The sequence below is a fragment of the Rousettus aegyptiacus genome, unplaced genomic scaffold (genome assembly GCF_014176215.1).
Source record: "Rousettus aegyptiacus isolate mRouAeg1 unplaced genomic scaffold, mRouAeg1.p scaffold_m13_p_6, whole genome shotgun sequence".
NCBI classification, from domain to species: domain Eukaryota; kingdom Metazoa; phylum Chordata; class Mammalia; order Chiroptera; family Pteropodidae; genus Rousettus; species Rousettus aegyptiacus.
Window position 1 is genome coordinate 13,129,475 of NW_023416309.1, and position 22,578 is coordinate 13,152,052.

The 22,578-nt window shown below is 33.1% G+C and overlaps 1 protein-coding gene across 5 annotated transcripts in view; it reads right to left on the reverse strand.

Annotated features, from left to right (window-relative positions):
• ADK (adenosine kinase) overlaps positions 1-22,578 on the reverse strand; it is a 448,271-nt gene that overhangs the window by 339,591 nt on the left and 86,102 nt on the right. The gene's annotated exons all lie outside the window — the stretch shown is intronic.

Here is a 22,578-nt window from a genome sequence, read left to right on the forward strand (position 1 = left end):
TGGGAATGTAGGTTATCAAATATCTAATGTTCAAATAGTTTAAAAACCATTAAGAAGGTTTCTTCCTTGGGATTATACACAATTTAACGTAAATGGATTATAAAAGCCTTGTAGTTGGTAAAATAAATTATGATAAATATAAGCAATATTTTTAATAAAGATGAATGATAATTGAAAAAGTAATGTTACATTTAAAATACATTTCTGAATATTGTACACCGCAATGAAGTACTTTAATTAAAAAACAAGTTTAAACCATATTTAATCATTCATCTTTCTCTCTTGCTGCCAACTCCCTTCTATTTTTCAGACACATGGAGCAGTTTATAATATTTCCCCAAACAATAAAACCATTTATCATAATTTCACTATATTTATTGCTGTCTTTAAAGATAATTTATATTTCCCAACATAGATTAATTACAAAAACCTTGCATGAGCTAATTCGATTGCAAATATGAAAATCCAGGTAAATCATAAATAGGACAATATCTATCAACAGTCATTTTAAGCACTGAAGGTGATAATCAACAAATTAATATTTAAAAAGTTTATTATTATAAAGTTACACTTATGATATTCAGAGATTATGGACTAAAAAGACACATAGCAAGTGTGATAAAATCCAAAGTATCTGGCTAATAACCATGTTTAGAGGTAAACTTACATTTCTTGAATATTTAACATATGCCAGACAGTAAGACGTATATTATCTTATTTTGTCATCATCACACTGTGTTAACTGGTGTCATATCCCCACTTTTGCCAATGAGGAAATGGATTCTGAGAAGTCACACAACTAATAAGCAACAGAGATAGGATTAAAGTAAAAACAAATCCTAGTGAAATAAAATCAAAAGAATGAAAACAATTTTAAGACAACTTTCTCAAATGACTGTCATTTACAACCGTTCTTTATTCCCATTACAAGAGTCCAAATTTGATTTGAGGGAACCATCCCTCCAACACTCTTAATCCATAGGTTTCCAGCAGTGCAAATTCCATCTTCAACTGCAAGGGGAAGGTATGTAGCCCAAGCCAAGCAAGATCTAATATGATCTAATATCACAACTTTTCTTGGAGCCACTAGAACAGATGCAAAAAAGTGAGAAGGATATAAGCCTATAGCTGCTGACAGCTACTCTACCTCCAGGAGATGAGAACCTATTTGCAAAAGGGGCCAATACCAAAAGAAACTGAGCTAACAGTTCAAGAGAGTCCAAAAAGCATTATTTGAGCCACTAGGTCAAGCTTCATCTGAAAACAGCCATAGTATGATCTTTTTAATTATGTGATCCAATAAACTGTCATTTGCTTAAGCCGGTTTGAGTTGTGGTTTCTGACATTTGTGCAATGCACCCATCAATAAAATTTTAGTGGTGTAAATCATCTCTAGAAATCAAATTATGTGTTTAATTATTCTCAATCAGTAATATAAAAAACATTAACAGGATCAAGGAACAATTTTCAGTATTTCAAAAAGTTTAATGGAGCTGTACACCGATCTGGGATAAGGCCACTATAGCTTATTAAAACAAGTTCCTCCGACTGCATCATTTCAACATGAAAAGTTTTTGTTATCTTGTTTTAATATGGGTTCGAAATTGAAATACATTTTTATATATAATCTTTCAATTTAAATTAGAAACACACAGTTACTTTTAAAATATAATTTGGTGGACAAACTGCTTTAAAACAGGAAAGTTTTCAAAATGATCTCTGGAAGAGAAAATATCAAGAACCATATTATTTTGAAATGGCTCTATAAAACAATTCATACCTTTAATACCCAAACAATTCCTGACAAACTCCTTAATTTGTGACTGTCTTTCTATCTTTCTTTCTACCCTGAGGCCTCCTACAACATCGAATAAGCAGTCCAGGCTAATGGCACCACCTAGTGTCCTCTACTGGTCACTTTCTGATTCTATCTTCTACCTCCCTTTGCTGCTAATGAACACAGGCTAGTAGTCTCCTCTTGTTCCGTCTTTAATAATTCGTCCAAAATCCATTACTTTCTTATTCATATGTATATACATTGTCCTAAATCCCCTCCCATTTCTCTCTCAACAACTGTCCAGTTATTTTAGGAATACCTATTTAGTATGCCCTTGATCTTTGCCATATACTTGGTGCTTAATGTAGCAAGCACTTTGTAAAGTTACTACTATGAGTACGGAGCATCCCATTCACATGCCCAAGATCACGGATCATTGGACAGGAAGCGTGACTCCAAAACCCGTTTGCTTAATTACTACTCATAAGACTACTGCTGCCTTTTCTTAATTCTTCTTTTCATACTATGGCCAAACCACAAAAACAATTTTAAAAAATGGTGATAAGTGATTCAGCTATACCTCAGGAGAAAACAAATGGCATTAAGGTGAAAATTAGATTTTAAAATAATTTAGTTTCAATCCACCTCTTAAAAGTGTCTATAAGTTCTGACTTTCAAAAAGTTATCACCCATTTTTTTACTCAAAAAATTACGCCAAGATTTCCTCAAATACCATAACACACAAAAAAAGTTCTATTTCACTTCTGCTGGTTGTACTAATACTTCGTTTTCTAATATTTTGAATTACTAATTACAATCTTAATAAGTAGCAGAGATGAAATCAAAGTAAAAACAAATTCTAGTAAAATAAAATCAAAGTAATGGAAGTACTTTTAACACAATTTTCTTAAATGACTGTCATTTTACAACCATTCTTTATTCCCATTACAAGACTCCAAATTTGCTTTTGGGGAACCATCCCTCCAACACTTAATCTATAAATTTCTAGCAGTGCTAATTCCATCTCCAATTGCAGGAGTAGGTATGTAGCCCAAGCCAGTTAAATCAATTTCGGAGGAGAATTTAGATCTATCTACTATTGTTATTTTTATTTTAAGAAAGCTCAAATGAAATGTTGGTATAAGGATAACGGACCAATAGAACAGAATTAGAGCCCAGAAAGACTCAAACGTACACAGAAAATCCAATATATGACAGTGAACTGTTCAAAAAATTATGCCAGGATAACTGGTTATCCCTGTGCAAAGAAATTCAGCCTCCAACTCTACATCACACCACCCACAAAAAAATTATATTCAACTGGATGAAAGATCAAACTTTAAACAGAACATACAGGAAATTCTTTGACCCTTGGGTAGGAAAATATTTCTTAGAAAAGCATAACACATAAAATTAAAAATATGGATAAATTTGATTATTTAAAGTTTAAAACTTCTATGAAACAAGACACCACAAAGTTAAAGATAAGTAACACAAAGAGGACAGATATATGCAATAAGTACAATCAAAGACTTTGTATCCATAAAATATAAAGAACGTCTATAAATTAGTAATTCTAATAGGGGAAAAAAATGAGCAAAGGACACTAAGACGCAATACCAAAACAGGAGCCTTTAGGCAAATAGACATATAGGAAAATAGGCTCAATCTCAGCAAACATTTTTAAAGTGCAAGTTAAAACCACAATTAGATGTGTTTCACATCTATCAAAACAGAAATAAACTAAAAGTTCTATTGATACCAATTCTTAGCAAGACAATGAAGAAAGGGAACATTAAGATACTGCTGACAAAAACAAGCAATATCTGTAATGCAAGAAATGCATGACCAACAATTCCACACACAAGTACAAATCCCAGGCAGCAATGTCCTACAGTGCTTTCTATAATAATGGAAATATTCTGCATCTATAATACCCAATATATTTCCACTAGTTACATCTGGCTACTGAGTAACTGAAATGTTGCTAGTGCAACCAAGAAAATGAATTTTTTCTTTTAATTAATTTAAATTTAAAGACTCACTTAAAGTGGCTAGTGGCTACTGTATTGAATAGCAAAATCCTAGAGAGATCTTTTACATAAACATACAAGAACTTTAATGCAGTAATGTTTCCAATAATGAAAAACTTTTAAGTCCTCAACCAAAGAATACACTGTGACATTTTCAAATAGTACTATACAGTATAAATTTATGTATATATACTCACACATACATTTATACATTTATATATTAACATATATGAAGCTCAAAAATATATACACTGCATGAAAAAAGCAACATGGATAGACGCAGTAAAACAGCATTTACAGATTGTTTTAGAACCTGCAAATCAATCTCACATAGTTTTTGATTACACACACACAGTCTAAGTAATAAGAAAAGTATTACAGCTAAAAACACCAAAAACAGCTAAAAATACTAGTGACCTTTGCAATAAGAGTTAGAATGGGACCGCAGAGAGGTATACAGAAGCCCCTAACTACATCTATAATGTCTTATTCCCTGTCCCCACCACAGTGAAGCTTTCAACAAATATAACAGTGTTAAGATATTGGGTACATGTGTTTATTTTAGTATTGTTGAATTTTTCTATAAACTTTAAATATTAATTTAAAAATCTAAAAACAAGAAAATCCATGCTACAAACTGTAGAACACAACCACTTGAAAGTTTCAGAGTCCCTTTTATTCTTTAATTTCTCTCCATCTCACTCAGCTTACTAACATCACCAAACAGAATAAAATCAAATTTGTGAAGGCCTAAAATACCCAACTGTATTTTCATGATGAAGCATAGCTTGTCACTAAAAATAGTTGTATTCTACTTCCTAGTAAAAGCAGTAAAAAGGCATGATTTTTCTTTTTCTTATGACTTTTTGACTTCTTATTCAATTCCCCCATGCAGTATTTGCGAAAATCAACTATTTCAGCATGAAGAAAAAAAAAAAAAAAAAACGAAACAAAACAAAAACTCTAATGTATAGTAATTATCCTTGGAATAATTCATGGATTCCTGAACCAGACCATTTAGCCATAAGGTCAACTATGACATATGTTTTATATAACATTTAATTTACTTTGCTGAACCCCTTATTAAATGTTTATGTTTTGTAACAATTGAAGAACTCATAAGAATGGCATATTAGGTCTTTCTGCCAAGACATTCTGCTCCCTCCTACTTTTAAAAATCAAAGCTAATAAACGTTCATAAAAATAGAGACAAGCAAACATCACATTCCAGTTAAAGAAACTTTGTCTTTGATTCATGAATCAGTCAATCTTTCTATTGTTGAAAAGTACAAAATACATGTTTCATCAATTATACTTCTACCAATCCCTAGGACTGTTAGTTCCACGAGAGCAAATATAGTGTCACGACTGTTTCACCAAAGACTAACACAATGTGACTGAATGAATAAGTAAATGATCAATGAACTTAGCATCAGTATCGAATGCATTCCATGTTGGTTTGTTATGCTTTGTGACTTGATAAGAGAAAATATAAAAATCTAGAAATAAACATGCTTTAAAAAGCAATTCTAACTTAATGTTGGAGCTTCATACCAGAATCTGAAGTTCAAGTAGGAGAATTTCAAAGCTTCTTCCTCCCCTTGCCTTACATACCCAACCCTCCATCTCTCTCATAAATCAATGATAAACAGAGTGAAATCCAAACTCTGATTTTAAGGTTAAAATTCTGGCTTGTGGCAAAGACTTCTCTCAGTGCTTCATCTGGCTAGTGCAACTTATGCATGAGAACAACCCCTCTGCCAACAAAGCCAGGAGAAAGGCTTAAAGTGAATGGTTTGGGGCCAGCCACTCACAGCCTAAAGGAGAAGGGATCTTTTCTCCTTGACCCATTAACCCTGAATTAATTCTTTCATGTTGTTTCTCCCCCATTAGAATGCTAAGATTGCAAAGACCAATATCAGACTATAAATGTAAGAGAAAATGGCTAAAAAGCTCTGCCTGTAGAATGAGTACAAAAGGAGCCTTTGCAAAATATATGATTACAAACGGCTAGTACAGGCATGCCTTGGAGATATAGTGATTTGGTTTCAGATCACTGCAACAAAGTAAGCCACATGAATTTTGGGGTTTCTCACTGCATGTAAGTTTATGTTCACACTATACTATAGACTATTAAGTATGTAATAGCATTATGTCTAAAGAATGTACCTATCTTAATAAAAAAAATACTTGATTGCTAAAACATGCTAACCATCATCTGAGCCTTCAGTGAGTCATAATCATTTTTGCTAGTAGAGGGTCTTTCCTCGATATTGACAGCTGCTAACTGATGAGGGTAGTGGATGCTGAAGGCTGGGGTGGCTGTAGTAATTTCTTAAAATAAGACATTGAAATTTGCCGCAACAATTGACTTCTTCCATGAACGATTTCTCTGTAGCATGCGTTGCTGTTTGATAGCATTTTACCCACAATTGAACTTCTTTCAAAAGTACAAGTAAATCTTCTTGAATCCTGCTGCTGCTTTATCAATTAAGTTTATGTAATATTCTAAATCCTTTGTTGTCATTTCAACATTCTGCATAGTGTCTTCACCAAGAGTAGATTTCATCTCAAGAAACTACTTTCTTTGTTCATTCATAAGAAGCAATTCCTTGTCCATTAATTCAGTTACATCTTCAAGATTAACTTCTAATTCTCATTCTCTTACTATTTCCACCATATCTTCAGTTACTCCCACTAGTGAAATCCTGAACCACTCAAAGTCATACAGGAGATTTGGAATCAAATTCTTCCAAACTCCTGTTAATGTTGATATTTTGACCTTTCCCCAGGAATCACAAATATTCTTCATGGCATCCAGAATAGTGAACCTTTTCCAGAAACTTTTTAAATTTGCTTTTCCTAGATCCATCAGAGGAATCACTATCTATAGCAGCTGTAGCCTTATGAAATGTATTTCTTAAATAATAAGACTTGATAATCAAAAACTTGTGTGCTGCAGAATGAAAGCCATGTTAGCAGGAATAAAATAACATTAATTTTGTTGTACATCTCCATCAGAGCTCTTGGGTGACCATGAGCATTGTGGATAAGCAGTCATATTTTGTAAAGAATCTTTTTTTCTGAGTAGTAAATCTCAACAGTGGGTTTATAATATTTAATAAACCATGTCGTAAATAGATATGCCATCATTCAGGCTTTGTTTTTCCATTTATAGAACCCAAGCAGAGTATATTTAGCATAATTCTTAAGGGCCCTGCGATTTCAAAATGGTAAATGAGCAATGGCTCCAACTTAGTCACCAGCTGCATTAGCCCCAAACAAGAGAGTCAACCTGGACTTTGAAGCTCTGACGCCACCTGTTAACTTCTCCTTCCTAGCTATGAAAGTCCTAAATGGCATCTTCTTCTAATATGAGGCTGTTCGCCTATGCTGAAAATCTGTTGTTTGGTGCTGCTACCTTCATTATCTTAGCTAGATCATCTGGATAACTTGTAGCTTCTACATCAGCACTTGCTGGCTCATCTAGCACTTATGTTATGGAGAGGGCTTCTTTCCTTAAGCCAAACTGCTAGCTTCAAACTTTTCTACTGAAGCTTCCTTGCCTCTCTCAGCCTTCACAGAATTGAAGAAAGTTAATGTCTTGCTCTAGATTAGGCTATGGCTTAAGGAAGTGTTGTGGCTGGTTTGATCTTCTATCCAGACCACTAGAACAGCTTATAGAATCAGTAATAAGGCTGTTTCACTTTCTTATCATTCATGTGTTCAATGAAGTAGCACTTTTAATTTCCTTCAAGAACCTTTCCTTTGCATTCACTACTTTAACTATAAGGCACAAGAATCCTAGCTTTAGACCTATCTCAGCTTTCGACGTGCCCTTCTCACTAAGTGTAATTGTTTCTAGTTTTGACTTAAAATGAGAGACACTCTTCCTTTTACTTGAACACTTAGTGGTCATTGCAGAGTTATTGATTGGCATAATTTCAGTTGTTGTATCTCAGGGAATAGGGAGGCCAGAGGATATGGAGAAAAATGGGGGAATGGACAGTCAGTGGATCAGTTAGAACACGCCCATTTATCCATTATGTGTACTGTCCTATATGGGAGCAGTCTGTGGCACTCCAAAACAGTTACAAGAGTAACATCAAACATCACCATAAGAAATATCATAATAATGAAAAAGTTTGAAATACTGCAAGAATTACCAAATGTGACACAGAGAATCAAAGTGAGCAAATGCTGTTGGGAAAATGGTGCAGACAGACACTCAACCCAGCATTGTCACAAACCTTCAATTTGTAAAAAATGCAGTATCTACAAAACTCAATAAAGTGAAACAGAATCAAATGAGGTATGCCTATAAAACAAAAATGCTCTCAACCTCAGTAATAATGAAGGGAAAGACAGTGGATTATAACTTTTAAATATCACACTTCTACTTATTACACTGGTAGCTTGTATAAATAAATACTACTATATTCTATCATAAGTAACTAATACAACATTTATAAAAGACAATTTGAAATCTCTCAAAAGTTAAAATGTATATTCCTTTTAGTTATATCTAATTTAAAAACTGATGCAATTTTTTTAAATGATGATAAGTATGAGTAGATTTGGTAGTGAAAATCTAGAAAAATCTGAAGAGTTTATTAATAGGAAATTAGTTAATAAAAATAATTCACAGTTCTAGAGAGAAAGAACAGAGAAAATCTTAGAAAGGAAATTACCAAAAATGTATAACAAAAATGGTAGGAAGGACACTATCTTCTCCAAATTGTGTCAATAACATGCTTAGCACAATGAAAATGGAGCCATACTTAAAAAAACAAAAATCGTATAAAAATAATTCAAAATACCAGAGAAAAAGAGAAGATCTTTTCTAAGAGATTCCAAAAAGAAGGAATTGGTCACATATAAAAGCTCAGAAATCAGTATATTGGTCTTCTCATAGGCAACACTGGCTACTAATGGAGCAAACATTTCAAATTTTTGAGGAAAAATTATTTTCGACTTAGAATTCCATACTTAGTTGAAATACCAATCTAATGTGAAGGCAGAATAAAGACATTTTAGACTTGCAAATACTTGAAAGTTTTATTTTCCAGCCATTCTTTTCTCAGGAATCTCTGGAGAATATGCTTCAGTAAAATGAGGGAATAAACTAATAAGAAGGAAAACAACCAAAAAGCAAATAATCCAACAAAAGAGCAAGAGAGAAAAGCCATGGGATCAAAAACTGTAAAAAACTGGGGGGTGGGGGGGGAGACCCCTGACTGAGGGAGAATAGAGAGTTGAGGGAGAGAATTCTCCAGAAAAAAAGGATAAATTGACTTTTACCCCTATATTAAAGCACTTAGAAAAAAATTAATGAACAGTACCTGAGAGATCTGTTCAAACAGAGGGGGAAATTAGCAATTTAGCCCATAGAAAATTAAGGAAATGAATAAGTGAGGCAATAAATAACATGAGAGGAAGGTAGGACACAAAATTTAAGTAAATGAATATAATATAATGCATTGTTATTTAATACTTACATGGTTGTTATACTGTAAATATTAAGTATAAATTATTTATAGATTTAATCAAATTATATAACTTTTCAAAACTCAAGGAGTAGGTGTACAATATGAATCCCGAATTGCCATGAAAAGGTCAGTAGATAACATCTAAATTGTTTAATCAAGAAAGGCTGAATACGCATATTATTTACAAATAAGGTACAGAAGAAAGAAGCTAATAGTATTGAAAGTGGTTGTTTCTAGAGAACTGAAGGGAGAGCAGGAGACTGCTTTTATTATAAATCTTTTGGCAATAATCGATTTTTTACTCATATGCAATAATTACTTTAATACAAAAAAGTTCCTAGTGTTACCAACTTTGATGTTAAGATTAAAAGAAGCTGAGTGACAGCTTACTAGCAGGGAACACAGCTAATAAAACATGAAATATGTGTCTATTATTTGGAGATATAAAATAGACAATGTAGGAACTGAAAATGATCAAAACTAAGAAGGGTTAAGAAAGGTAAAGATGGTATGAGATGAAGATTCATCTAATCATAGAAGAACATAGAAGAGCATAAATATAAAGAAACATAATCCTACTATATGTAGAGATAACCACATTAAGCATTCAAAACAGAATTAGTTAAAAGTGGTTGCCTTTGGGGGAGTGGCAAAGGGAAATGTGGGGCAGGATTTCTCTTGTTTTTCATTATAAGACCATCTGTTCCGTTTGATTTTTAACCATGTGCATACATTACCTTTGAGTTTTTTAAAAAGTGGCCCAGAGATATAAATGGATCAAAAGCCGGTGGGGCTCCTTGAAACTTGTTACCAAAAATAACTTTCTCAAAGGGGTAAAATGAATTTAATATAGTTTCACAACCTAGAAAACCCTCATCTAGAACATTCTTATAAAGAAATACAAGATAGGTGAACAAAAAAATACTAATTTATTAAGAAGAAAGCTAAGCAAGGCAGAGTATTCCCAATAATATAAACTTGTAGATTAAAACGAATAATGAAATTTAATCTAAATCATTTAATTTAAAGATCAGTTAATTCAAAAAAATTATAACATTGAGTTCATAATGCACCCCTAAGAATATTGAGGCATACTTAAGTCACCACCTCAACAAAAATAAAACCTTAACAAAAGATCACTTTGCTAAAGATTTTCAAGTCAATTACATGTAATAACCTATTTCTTTAACATAATTATGGAAAAAATGCACTTAAGCATGTATTTACATGTTCAAAACAAACTATTAATAAATATTCTGTGCGGGCAATGACGAGAGAATGAATCAAAGTATATCCTTGGGATATATGTTAAACAACTACGCTATGGGAAATAATTTGGTTTTTAACATTTAAAAAGAAACATTTTTTTAAAGGTAGAATATAAAACTATTATTATTAATATCTAAAGATATTATAAAATCACCATCTGAGCCCACAGCACGCAAAATGAACAAAAACAGCAGCTGTATGCCTTCATTTTTAAAGAAGTAAACCTCTTAAGTTTACCCAAGTTGATAGGTGAATTACCTGACATTATAATCATTCGCTTTTTCCCAGCTAAATATAATGCTTCAATTTTTGATTACTTCTAAATCTGTTGTATTAAGCCTGAAACCAATTAAAGATATATTGTACCCTGCTAAGTAGAATTAAATTAGTGTAAAAGTGATTAGTGTATAATTGAAACAGTTCTAGATTTACTAACTTTAATTAGAATATGTAATTACAGATAATTTACACTAAATGAAAAAGTACATAACAATAACACTAAATGGTAGAATGGGGACTTGAATCCAGGTCTGACCTGAAAGTCCACATTTTTCCAAGCTATCTCACTGACTACTAATAAGAGTCAATTGTTATTAATGCACCACACATTTATACCTTCATGTTCCTTGTTATATATTTTGGAATACTTTACATCTAGTGTTTTTCTGCTTAGAAAGGGCTTTCACAGCCTCATTTAACTTGATTCCTTAAAAAAAAAAACACCCTAAGCAAAAAGGGTGGACTTTGCAGAAACAATGGTGGAGTGAGAGACATCTCCAGATGTCTCCCCTTGAAACGACAATAAGCTGAACATCTAAAACTCAACAAAAAAACGCTCAAACTAAACACCAGCACATCTGAGCATGGGATCTGCACATAAGAGTTATACCATAGGTTAGAACCCTGGGTGTCGGGTGGTGGACTGGGAGAAACAAAGAAGCTGCTTCTCACAACCCCAGAGCTCCCTTCAGGAGAGGGAGGGGAGAAGGTGCCAGGACTTCCCTGAACAGCCCTGCCTGGAAAAGCTATGAGCTCCCCACGGTCAGCCAGTGACAATGTCCAGTCATCAGTGCAGAAGGCAGAGAAGCAGGACAGGATGACAGAAAAACAGTTGATTTTTATTGGCCGTGGTTACAAAACCGAGGCTGAGCTGCAGCACCCAACTGGCAACCCAAAGGGGCCCTCCTCCCATACTCTCCAAGAGGGATCACCACGGAGGCCCAGAGGAATCTAAGCAAACGCTGCAGAGACTGTCACTGACACTGACAGGGAAAGAAACTAAGGGTAGTGAACGTGATTAAATATCTACAAGAAAATTTTTTTAAAAGGCATTTTTAATGCTTTATATAAAGCAGAGATCCAAGAGTCTTAGACACCACCTACTGGAAACTAAAAGGAAAGCGCCTTCTCTGCAACAGGCAAAAGAGAGACCTTTATAAAATAAACCTTCTTTCCGGAAAAACAGCAGAATACACTTCCATTAATGCCTAGGTGGACAAAAAATCCATTAAACACCATGAACAACCAAGGTGACAAAGTATCTCAAAAAGAAAGAGAAAACCCTCCAGAAAATAAGCTTACAGAGAAATATGCAACTTAAATGACAGAGACTTCAGGATGGTACTTCTGAAAACACTCAGTGAGTTTAGAAACAAGTCATATCAACAATTTCAAGAATTGAAAAAACAACTAGATGAGCAGAGGAAGGAGACTGAAACCCTCAAAAAGAACAGAATAGATCTTCTGGAGATTAAAACACACACACACATACACACACGCTGCAAGAGTTGCAAAATGAAATAGCAAGCTTGAGAAATAGAGTCAACTAAATGGAGGAAAGGTTCAGTGATATAGAAGATAGAAATCTAGCAACAAATCAGAAGGAATAAAAGAGAAACCAAAGAATGAAAAATAATGAAAGAAAATACAAGAACTACCTGATACCATTAGGAGAGAAAACATAAGAATAAAGGACATGACCAAAGGCGAGGAAAAGGAGCAGGGACTTGAGAAAGCATTTCGAACAAATAGTGGATAAGAATTTCCCAAATCTAAGGAATGAGCTAGAGCTTGGAATTCAAGAAGTCAACAGAATACTTAATTACCTCAACCCAAAAGGCCTTCACCAAGCAAGACACACTGTATGAAAGTTATCAAAAATCAATGACAAAGAGAATTCTCAAGACAGCCAGGGAAAAGAAAACAGTAACTTATAAAGGAAAACCCAGCAGATTATCATCGGACTTCTCAGCACAAACCTTATAAGTCATAAAGGAATAGAATCAAATATTTAAACTATTAAGTGAAAGAATTACCAGCCTAGAATAATGTATCCCGCTAAGTTCTCCTTTAGGTATGAAGGAGAAATTAAAACCTTTCCAGACATACAAAAATTGAGGTAATTCTCTACTATGAGGCCTGCACTACAGGAAATACTGAAAGGGGTCAGCTCACCTAAAACAAAATGACAAAAAAAAAAAAAAAAACCCATAATTAGGAGTAAAGTGACTATCAGGCAAATAGAAGCAGAGGAGTGCAATCCTTACTAAGAACAGGGCATTATAAGCTTAAATAATAAGAGAATTGCTATAGCAAGATAGTAATGAACATTCAGCATACATAGGGACAAACTGAAATAACAATGACTGAAAAGGGGAGGATTCAAAGATCCAAATTCGCAACAGGGAATGAAGATAAGGCACGCACAGAAGAAAATGGATGAATAGATGTATATACTTGTGTGTGTGTGTGTGTGTGTATAAAACTTTTCTTTTCATATTTGTAATAGTAATCACATATCAAAGATTCAGAACTGAAGTATATAACATAAAACAGGAAGAACCAGAGGGCAAAACCCACAAAAGCCAACCAAAATAAAGAATACAGAAGCACAAGGACAAGGAAGCAATGGAAACACCAAGCTACCAGAAAGCAAAACATAAAATGGCTATAAGAAGACCTAAATGTGAATGGACTGAACTCACCAATAAAAAGGCACAGAGTTTCAGAATGGATCAAAAAACAAAACCCAACCATATGCTGCCTCCAGGAGACACATCCAAGTTCCAAAGACAAATATAGACTCAAAGTGAAAGGGCAGAAAATGATGTTTCAAACAAATGGCATTCAGCAAAAAGTGGGAGTAGCGGTACGAATATCAGATGAAATAGACTTCAAAATAAAAAGGTAAAGAAAGATACTGAGGGACACTTCGTAATGATAAAAGGAATCATGTACCAAGAAGATATAACACTTATTATTATCTATGCTCCCAATGGGGGAACCCCAAAATATGTAAAACAATTATAGAACAAAGGGAGAAACAGACCAAAACACTATTGTAATATGGGACCTAACTACCCCATTGTTGGATATGGACAGGTTATACAAACAGAAAATCAATAAGGAAATAACACTTAAATGACACATTAGTCCAACTGGACATAATTGACATTTACAGAGCCTTCCATCCCAAAACAGCTACTTATACATTCTTCTCTAGTGCACATGGAACATTCTCAAGAACTGACCACATACTGGGACACAGAGATAGCTTCAACAAATATAAGAGGGCTAAAGTCATACCAAACATATTCTCTGATCACAATGCTTTGAAACTGGAGATCAACTGCAAACAATAAATCAGGAAGAATCAAATACACGGAGATTAAACAACATGCTACTGAAGAATAACTGGGTCAGAGAAGAAATAAAAAGAGAGATCAAGAGATACATAGAAATGAATGATAATGATAGTATAATATATCAAAATTTTGGGGTCATAAGAGGAAAGTTTATATCATTACAGGCCTAACTTCAAAAACAAGAATGAGTCCAAATGAACAACATAACGCTTCATCTTAAAAAACTAGAAAAGGAAGAACAAATGAAGACTACAGTCAGCAGAAGGAAAGAAATCATCAAAATTAGAGCAGAAATAAATGAAATTGAAGACAAACAAACAAAAAACTAGAAAAAATAAATTAAACGAAGAGCTGGTTCTTTGAGAAGGTTAATAAAACTGACAAACCCCTGGCTAGACTCACTAAAGAAAAAAGAGAAAGGACACAAATAAACAAAATCAGGGGGCATGAAAGAGGGGAAAATATGACTGACATCACAGAAATACAAAAGAACGTGCAAGAATACTATGAAAAAGTATATAATAACAAATTTAATAACCTAGAAGAAATGGATCAGTACTTAGAAAAATACAATCTTCCTAGACTGAATCAAGAAGAACTGGAAAATCTAAATAGACTGATCAGCAGTATGGAAATGGAAACAATCATCAAAACTTACTGAAAAGGAAAAGTCCAGGACAAGATGGCTTTACCAGAAAATTCTACCAAACATTCAAAGAAGATTTAATACCTATTCTCAAACTCTTCCAAAATATTGAAGAGAAGGCAATACTTCCCGACTCATTTTATGAGGCCGATATTACTCTGATACCAAAACCTGGTAAGGATAACACAAAAAAAGAAAACTAAAGACCAATATCTCTTATGAACACAGAAGAAAAATCCTAAATAAGATACTAGCAAACCGAATACAGCAACATATTAAAAAGATTATACATCACGATCAAGTGAGCTTGATCACAGGGGCACAAGGATGGTTCAAAATATCAATTAATGTGATTCACCACATAAACAAATTTAAAAATAAGAATCAAATGATCATATCAATTGATGCAGAAATAGCCTTCGACAAGATGTAGCATCCATTTATGATAAAAAAAAAACTCAACAAAATTGGTATAGAAGGAAAGTTCCTTAACATAATAAAGGCCATATATGACAAACTCAGACAACATTATACTTAATGGTGAAAAACTAAAAACTTTCCCTAGAAGATCAGGACCAAGGCGAGGCTGTCTACTATCACCACTGTTATTCAATATCACATTGGAGGTCCTAGCAAGTGCAATCAGACAAGATAAAACACACCCAAATAGAAAACGAAAAAGTCAAACTGTCACTTTTTGCAGATGACATGATTCTCTATATAGAAAAGCCTAAAGATTCCACAAGAACACCACTAGAAACAATAAGCAAATACAGTAAAGTATCTGGATACAAAATCAATGTTCAAAAACCCATAGCATTCCTATACTCTAAAAATGAAGTGTCAGAAAAAGTGGAAAAACTAATTCCTTTCACAATTTTAACAAAAAGAACAAAAGACCTAGGAATAAATCTAACAAAACATATGAGGGACCTATATAATGAAAACTACAAGACCCTCTGAAAAGAAATCAAAGACGATACAAAGGAATAGAAAGATATCCTGTGTTCTTGGATTGGAAGAATCAACATGGTTAATGACCATATTACCTAAATCATTATACAGATTTAATGCAATCCCCTTCAAAATCTCATTGGCATTTTTTAAAGAAATAGAACAAAAAATCATCAGATTTGTATGGAAGCACAAAAGACCTCGAATTGCCAAAGCCATCCTGAGAAAAAAGAACGAAACTAGAGGCATCACTCTGTCTGACTTCAAATTATAACAAACCAACAGTAGTCAAAATGCCATGGTACTGGCAGCAAAACAGACACACGACCAGTGGAATAGAATCAAGAGTCCAGAAGTAAACCCATATTTATACAGGCAAATAATTTTCAACTAAATGCCAAAAACATACAGTGGAGAAAGGAAAGCCTCTTCAATAAATGGTTCTGGGAAAACTGGAAAGCCAACTGCAAAAGAATGAAACTAGACAGTTGTCTGTCACCACACACCAAAATTAACTCAAAATGGATTAAGGACCTAAACATAAGACCTGAAACAATAAAATGCATAGAAGAAAACATAGGAACTAAACTCAAGGACCTTAGACTTAATGAGGATTTTATGAATTTGAACTCATAATCAAGGGAAGTAAAAGCTAAAATAAATCAATGGGATTACATCAAACTAAAAAGCTTCTGCTCAGCAAAAGAAACTGTCAACAAGGTAAAGAGACAACCAGACAACCACCCAAATGGGAAAATATATTTGCAAGCAATACCTCCGATAAAGGCCTAATATCTAAAATATACAAAGAACTCATATGACTCAATAACAACAAAAAAAACACAAATGATCCAATCATAAAATGAGCAGAGGACCTGAACAGACCCTTCTCCCTAGAGGACATATGAATGGCCAATGAATATATGAAAAGATGTTCAATATTGCCAGCTATTAAGGAAATGCCAATCAAAACCACAATGAGATACCACCTCACACCTGTTAGAATAGCTATAATTAACAGGACAAGTATAAAAAATGCTGGAGAGAATACGGGGGAAAAAAGGAGCCCTCATACACTGCTGGTAGAACCGCAAATTGGTGCAGCCACTATGGAAAACAGTATGGAGGTTCCTCAAAAAACTAAGAATTGATCTACCATACGACCCAGCAATCTCTCTACTGGGTATTTACCCCAAAGACTTGAAAACTCATATCTGAAAAGATATTTGCACACCAATGTTCGTAGCAGCGTTATTCACAGTGACTAGGACATGGAAGCGACCAAAGTATCCTATGATAGATGATTGGTTAAAGAAGCTGTGGTACATGTATACAATGGAATATTACTCAGCTATAAGAAGAGATGAAATACTGCCATTTGCAACAATATGGATGGACCTCGAGATAATCATGCTAAGTGAAATAAGCTAGACAGAAAAAGTTGAAAATCACATTATATCACTTACATGTGGGATATAAACCTAAAAGTAACAAATGAGCAGGATAAACAAACAGAGACTCATGGACATGGACTATAGACTAGTGGTTACTAGTGGGGTGGGGGAGGAGGGAGGAGGTAAATGGGGTAAAGGATGTCAAATATAGAGGTTAGGGGCAGGGTGAAGTGGGTAAAGGAGATCAAACATATGGTAGCTGAAGGAAATTGGACTTTGGGTGGTAAACACACAACAGAATATACAGATGTCAAATGATAATGTACACCTGAAAATTATATAATTGTATTAACCAATGTTACTCCAAGAACTTAATTTAAAAAAAATAATAATATTTTGTCTATCTACGACACTAAAATACACTAAAAAGAATTCATTAAAATACTAAATATTTCTCATGAGGCCTTTAAAAAGTATTCCAACAAAGGAAAATCCCATAGTCTTACTCTAAAAATAAACAAAAATTAATTTACAACAAAGAAGTAAAAAAAAAAAAGAGTATCTCAGCAACAAAACAGAGAAGTAATGTCTTTAGTTCTCTCAATACCCTTGTGGGTGGTAACTACAAACTAGAAAGTTCCACACATAAATTGCTAACTCCCCTGAGTTTAAAGCCATGGTAATTAGGTTCATTATCTTACATGCTAATGACAGAGAAAATAAGTTTGCAGTGAATAATTCATATACTACCAGCTCTCACTGTGATGCTCATTGCTAATAGTTTATTTACAGTACAAGTTACACTGCATTTTTTCTAGTTTAAATTTATTGCCTAGATAAATAGGAATCATTTAGTGTAGAAATCTAATTTACTATCAGTAAACGATAATCTTAAGCATATATTGGCTTGTACACTTGTAGCATAATTTTTACTTATTCATAATTAGTTATAATGATACAGTATCATAAGAATGTCTTGTAGAAAGGTACCTATATTGATATAATTATCCTAATGATATTGGATAATGATGATTACCCAAAATGATTAACCGATATCAATAAATTACAAATAGCTCTAGTAACTCATATTTTCAAATAAGTTTAATGTCACCACATTTCTTATTTAAAAGTGTACATACAAGTTATATTGGAAATTTAAATATGAAAGTATAAATGATCCACTTAGGTTCTTTATTATGTAAATACTTAATGTACAATAATATCAAATGTAAGATTAAATTCAGCGACCTATAAAATGCAGTTGTCTTCAATTTTTATACAGTTTGTACTTAATTTATATCATGCTTGCTGTATTTATGTTAACAAAGTAAAGATAAGGTAATTTAAGTCTTTGAAAATGACTTACTTATAGATACTTGCAATAACTCATCTCATAATGTACATATAGTATGAAAACTTTTACATCACTATATACATGAATAATTGTGACTTCACTATCATTAAATCAGATAAACTTTTTCTATAAATTTTTATACTTCTACAATGATTCCTTCTAAAATAATTTTATTTCTAAGCTAAAACTTTTAATATGCAGATTACATCAATGAAAACAGTTCAGGTAAGGTTCAGGTGAAACTGCAAAATCTCGGTGGCTTAAAACAATAAGGTCTTGTTCTAGGCTTACACTGTTCATGGGTTATCTAAACAGGCTCTACTCCATGTCTCTTCATTTCAGCACCCAAGATGATGGAGCAATTACCATCTCACACTCTTCCAGTCATCATAGCAGATGGAAAAAGAGAGCTCTGGATGGTCTTCCCACCCAGGAAAACACATTTCATCTCTGCTCAAAATTCATTAGCCCAATTATCTGAAAAAGTTAAACCTTGCAAAGTTTAAATCTTTAAAACTTCAAAAATAATTTTTTTCCTCAAAGATATCTACTTCACTAAGTAGGTTACAAAGATAGGTTAGATAATGTTCATGAAGGTCTTTGAAGATGAACAGCATTCGAAATTCCTTTTTTGTATTAATTATCAATCAAAACAATCAGTTCTTGACAAACCTGCCAAAAGTATAACCAGGATAATATCAAGTACCCTTTCAAAACTGTAAATTTGAATAATCATGCTTAAAACCTTCTAATTTTCTTATCATTGCCTTCCATAAAATGATCCCTTGCCTGCTTTTTTGTCATCTCAGAATACTCAAAACAACTTACAAAATGCTCCAGGAAGACAAAACTTATAAATATGTTGCACCCAGGCTTCCCTGCTTTTTCACATGCTGTCCACACCACAGTTCTTTCTCTGCCACCTCCACTTGATGAAATACTGCTCTTCCTTCAACTTCAGTTTATAATCATCTCAACTATGCAGTTTTTTTTGACTCTGATCACCACAACTCCCAAAGAATTCTGTATTCCCTCAATACTGATTCCACAGATCCAATGACTGTTCTTTCGCTGACTAGATTATGAGCTCCTCAAAAGCAGACACTGTCTTATTCACCTCTGAATCCCTAGCACTGGATATTTAGTGGCTAATAAATAAATAAATGTCTAGAAAAATAAATAACATTCCATAGTGCCAAATGAGTGGTGTTAAAAGAAAAAAAAATATGCTTTGATAAATGAAGAATAATTCTCCAGACAATTCATGAAGGTATAATTTCAATAAAAGTTTTCTCAATGAATTCTTTTTAATATCTAAAAGCTAGAGTCAATTAGTTGATGGCAATCCTAATAAAACTGAAGTTATATGACATTCAGTTCATTTTTCCTTCCTTCATTCCCCAGACTTATTCAGCTAAGATTTACTTAATTCCAGTAGCTTGCAAGGTTCTAGGGGTGGCATTAAGTAAATAGAAATGTTGTCGATATATACATCAGATAAAAATATACTGTTCATATTTTGATCACTGATGTCACATCTAATTTTTTGGTAGTTCACTTTTACCATCACCATAATAGGAGGGCTAATACTAGATAGTGTAGTTTTATCGTAACAAAATTCGTTGTAGTTATAAAAAGTTTGGAACAATTATTATCCATTGGGCATAAAAGCGTCAACTGTGTTTTGCCTTAAAAATTCTTTTTTTGAAGTGCAGTATAGAGTAACAGTTTTCAAGTTCAAAACAATTTAACATTAAACATTTTAATTAATCAAAAGCAAACTGACATTAAATCAGATTTAAGAAAAAATAAGTAAAAAATAAAGAGGTATATTTGAATTCAGTTGTTGAATCTGTAAGGGTAAATACTGAAAATACTGTGCAAAAAAATTAATAAAAATTATAAACTAAGTATTATTATAGTGATATTTTGTAAATGAAAGATTTAAATCTTCAGAAGTAAAGACACTTGGAAAAACAGCATGTTCCACATTCCTGAAATATTTTCAGAGAAAGGAAAAAGACAAAGTCAGCTCAATTCTAAGTCATTCTTGTTATCATTTAGTTGCCTAACTCATAGCTAAAGAAAATGACTCACATAGCCAATGAACATATTTTTAATTTTTGCAACGTGGAAACAGAGAATGTAATTTTTTGAAAGTACATTTTTTTAAATAATGAAAGTGCTGATAAATTAAACACAGTATCTTCCAGCAATGATATACTATTACATAAAATCTGTACTACTACAGGATATCAAGAAAGTGTTTATTTCTCAGTTTTAGTCTGGCACAAATTTCATGACCCAACTTGATAGGAATTCTTTCAACTTATGTCAGATACATGTGGGGAAACCATTTAACGTAAGATTTTTGTATTGTAGAAATTCTAACCTCCCATACAACTGGTTTAAATACATTTATCGAATGACAATGTGCATTGCTGAGCAATATAAAGTAAAAAATATTTACATGGATTATAAGTGATGGAACAGCAAATATGAGTGGAAATGAGTAGACATAATCTTAAAAATTAGGAGGCTGCTAACAAAGAGCTGGTGGGAATCACTGTTTTATATAATAAAGCTTTAGCACAGAAATTCCACCGACTCCCAAGGGTAAGATGTAATAATAGCTGTTAATGTAATGAAAGGAAGCTCAGTGAATAGCCGACTTTCTAAAATATTTTGTTCAGAGATTGGAACTAAACATACCCACAAAGAATACAATATTAAAGTACATTCCTGCTGTTGAGAAGAAAATATTAAGGAGAAGGGATAGTATGACATGCATGAATAAATTCAAGTGAATAAAAATCTCATCTGGCAAATAATGTTGAAAAACTGAGGGACAAAATAGGCATATTTGATTATTTCCAATACTCTTTAAGAATGTGAAACTTATAGGGAACAAGTAATGGTATATTTTAATATGTCAGACAAACCCAAGGATATCAAAAGACATTAATGTTACAGTAAATAAAACATAAAAGTAAACACCCTAGTTACTATATGTTCCCAAGCTTACTTAAGAAAACATGATTAATGAAAAGTTTTGAAGTTTTAAACTTCTTATTTATCCGTGTAAAAACATTTCATGATTAATGTCTGAAATGTGAAACATTAAAGGAAAACATTTATATAAAATTTCTATTTTTTAAGCCGTGAATTAATGATTACATTTAATTTGATGCCCAAACAGAATAAATTATTTTAGATTAGGACCAGAAAGAAATTTCTATTGTTAAATAGAAAGAGCTTATTACCACTGACAACAACCTACTAGGATGAAGAAGAATTTCAAACTTGATTTAATTAAAAACATAGGAAAGCAACAAGTTCAATAGTGTACCACATGAATTTGTTGCATTGTTCTTGCATGCAGTGAATCAGAATGAATTTATGAATAGATAAGAATATCTACTATTCCTGTTTTAGTTATAACTTAACAGTAATGCAAGCCTAATGATGGCTTTCCATTGTACTTCAGATCGAGGATAAACACTTTAGATTCCAGTGAGTTTTCTTTCAGTGGTAAACATGAAAAAATCAAAAATCCAATTCAAAATGGCCTAATAAATTTCCCTATTTCACACAGCCTAGGAAATTTCCTCTAATTTCATGTAAGACTTAGTCATGAAGCAGGGTAGCTAGCTTTAGGATTGGGTAATTTAGCAGCTCAGTAAAATCATTAAAGATAAAGGTTCTCTTCATCTTTTTATTCTGCCATACAGTGTTTTCTTTTAAATTCAACCAGCCCTCATGTGATTACAAAATAGCTCCCACAATTCAAAGCATCCACCAAGATGGATAACATCCAGAAATAGAAAAAATAATCCCTTTCTTAGAAGGTCCTCATCAAATCTCCCCTCATGTCTCATTGGCCAGATATGAATCACATGCCCATGTCTTCGCTGATTACTAGCACAAAAAAAATGGGATAACTATGATTGGCCTCAACTAATCAGGATTTACTCAAGTCACACGGTAGAGGAGTAAGCCCTGCCCTGCCCTGCCCTAC